The 3,292-nt window shown below is 42.4% G+C and overlaps 1 pseudogene; it reads right to left on the bottom strand.

Moving 5' to 3' along the window:
- LOC101091453 lies at positions 1 to 1,504 on the bottom strand (annotated as a pseudogene).
- Positions 1,505 to 3,292: the final 1,788 nt, after the last annotated feature.

Below are 3,292 nucleotides of genomic sequence, written 5' to 3'. Positions count from 1 at the left end.
CCCAAAATAAATAAACACTTTTTAAAAAATGAACAATAAACCACATATTGCCTTTCAAAGGGGATTGATTAACATTGCCACCATCTACAGGTATGACCCCTGGTGAGATAAGAAATCCATGACCTGTAAGTCTCTTCTATAACCAGAGTCCAGGGAATGACATCACAGTTCAATCCTCCACATGTTTAAAAGACATTAACTTACAAACTGAGAGCATAGACTCCTCATTGCCACCTTCATATCTTTATTCCTAAAAGTATAGGTAACCGGATTCAGAAAAGGATCGTGATAACTGCATCAAAGATGGCAAGGAATTTCTTCAGATGAGATGTGGGAAATGGCCACACATAGAACAAGATTAATGGCCCAAAGAACAAAACAACCACAGTGCATGAGCTGACAGAGTGGAGAGAGCCTTGGACATACTGCCTGAAGATTTTCTGAACAGTCACCAAAACAAAGATGTAAGAGATGATTAGAAGTAAACAGAAGGCCACAGAAATAAAGCCACTGTTGGCAGTAACCATGAATCCCAATGTGTTTGTCTCTCCACAAGCAAGCTTGATGAACCGAGGAAGGTCACAAAAAAAGCTGTCTAATGCATTAGGCCCACAGAAAGGCAAGTCTACAACAAAACCCCGTTGAGTCACTGAATGAATAAGGCCAATGATCCAGGAAGTGACTAGAAATAAAATGCACCTCCATGGGGGTCATGATGGTCAGGCAGTGCAGAGGCTTAATATGGCAACATATCTGTCAGAGGCCATGGTGATGAGAACACCATCTCAATGCCCCCAACTGCACGGATAAAGAAGATCTGAACTACACAGCCCCCAAAAGAGATGGTTTTGCATTATCTTAAAACATCATAAATCATCTTGGGAGCTGTGCAACGGCAAAATATCACGTCGGTTGGCCAGCAGGTAGTATGTAGGGGACTGTAAACCGGGGACAGAGGTCACACTTAGCACAATGAGGAGGTTTCCCACTGGGCTCACCACATAGAACACACAGGAAAAGAGGGAGAGAAAGATCTGGATGTCCCCTGAGGTGAAGAGTCCCAGGAACACAAACTGCAGCACCGCCGAGTGATTGGCCCCCTCCGTTGCCTCTGTCAGCAGTGGCACCTCTCACGCCCCCTGAAAGAGGAGAGTAAGGAGAAACTGATTCAGGAGAAATGGCACTGATCTTAATCCTGGGCCATAATATCATTGTCAGAAAACCTGACGAAGACTGATGTGTGCTCCTGCAGACCATTTCAGTCACAACGCAATTCAGGTATCCTTGTGGTATACTGCGTCACAAAAAAGTACTGCAAAAAATAAGGATACCTGTACTTATTTTTATGGGTAGTTCTGTTGTATTTTTCCTGTCGTTGTTTCAGAGATAGCTCGTATATGACCACAAGTTAATAGACTTTTATAAATTCCTCAACTCCATGAAATAATCAAGTGATGTAAATTTCATAATTTGGACATCTCACAGTATAAGATACCATATCCATGGTCACATTGGCAAGTTCTATGAAAATCATTATAAGCTGTCTTTGAAGACCTGGTATGTATATTTCTCATATCTATAAGTTATCAAGAAAAAATGAGTTAGAGGAAGGAAGGAAAGAGAGGTGTGCAAGATGCCAGAGCGTGGCACTCACCACCCCATCGAAGGATAAGGGCTAGAGAGTGACACAGTTATGGGTTTGTGGAGGACATTCTGCCTAGGTATCATCATACTGTATCTTCCAAGTTATAGCAAAGATGAACGCCATACCTGTGGTAACTCTGTTACTACACTCCTCCCTATACCTCCCAGTCTTAGCTGAACTGCCTCTTCTTCCCTGGACAGGCATCAAATGGTATTTACCCCTGCCTCACACACACACTCGAATGTTCCAGGCCACGGCTCCCCTCCACATTCTTCGCCCAGCCTGCAATGCCTGGACCTTCATTACATCTCTCTACTTCTTCCCATTCCTCAACAGCACACTCTGCACAACTCCTTACTCTATCAAGTCCTTTCTCATACTCTTCCTTGACATTTGTGAGGGGAAGGCAAATTTTTCTTACATTGTGGTGACAAAACCAAAAACACTAACACTAATAGTGCCCTGTTCCTGCTCTAACTTTAAATTTGCTAACATTTGTCTATGTTTGAGAGACAGAGCATGAATGGAAGAGGGGCGGGCAGAGAGAGGAAGAAGACAGAATCTGAAGCAGGCCCCGGGCTCTGAGCTCTCAGCACAGAGCCCAACACGGGGCTTGAATTCACAAACCCTGAGATCATGACCTGGGCCGAAGTCTGACATGTGTGACTGCTCTAACAAAGACCACTATTTAATTCTCTGTTGCTTGACATAAACGTTCTTATATATGTGTTTTAAATGTCTTTTTAGACTTTTTCTTGACAATGATATAGATGATATTCACATTAATAAAAAGCAACTCATCTTGCTAGCAGTTAGATTCCTTTCCTAGGGATTATCACCAGTAACCTCCCCATGGATACAATTCATCCAGACAAATGATTGAGTCTAAATTACCCTCCTTGAAGCTGACAGTTAATCCATCCATGCTTTCCACATGCCAGTCAATCTAAACTTTTTTTAGTTTTTACACAAGACCTTATTTTCTCTTCCACACAAAAATGGATATTTTTCACACATCTGCTTAGCTCAGATTTAAATAGTAGTTAACTCCTAGTATTGGTAAAAAGTTGGAAAACAGGATGGTACACTCATGGATGACACTGCTTCCCAGCCAGTCTTTCACTTTCTGCCTATACTGAAAGGTTGTTAGAGGCCATACTTGGTATCAGTTTCCACTTTTTTTTAATGTTTTTATTTATTTTTGAGAGAGAGAGAGAGAGAGAGAGTGGGAGAGGGGCAAAGAGAGAGGGAGACAGAGGATCTGAAGCAGGCTCTGAGCTGATAGCAGTTACTCCGATGCTGGGCTCAAACTCAGGAACTGTGAGATCATCACCTGAGCCCAATTCAGCCGCTCAACCAACTGAGCAACCCAGGTGCCCCCAGTTTCCACTTTAAAAAAATTTTTTTAACAGACACATAGACCAATGGAATAGAATAGAAACCCCAGAACTAGACCCACAAAAGTATGGCCAACTAATCTTTGACAAAGCAGGAAAGAACATCCAATGGAAAAAAGACAGTCTCTTTAACAAATGGTGCTGGGAGAACTGGGCAGCAACATGCAGAAGGTTGAAACTAGACCGCTTTCTGACACCATTCACAAAAATAAACTCAAAATGCATAAAGGACCTGAATGTGAGACAGGAA

This window comes from Felis catus, chromosome B3 (assembly GCF_018350175.1).
Source record: "Felis catus isolate Fca126 chromosome B3, F.catus_Fca126_mat1.0, whole genome shotgun sequence".
Taxonomy (NCBI): domain Eukaryota; kingdom Metazoa; phylum Chordata; class Mammalia; order Carnivora; family Felidae; genus Felis; species Felis catus.
Note: the sequence above shows the minus strand (reverse complement) of the source record. Positions and strands in the feature narration are given on the sequence as shown.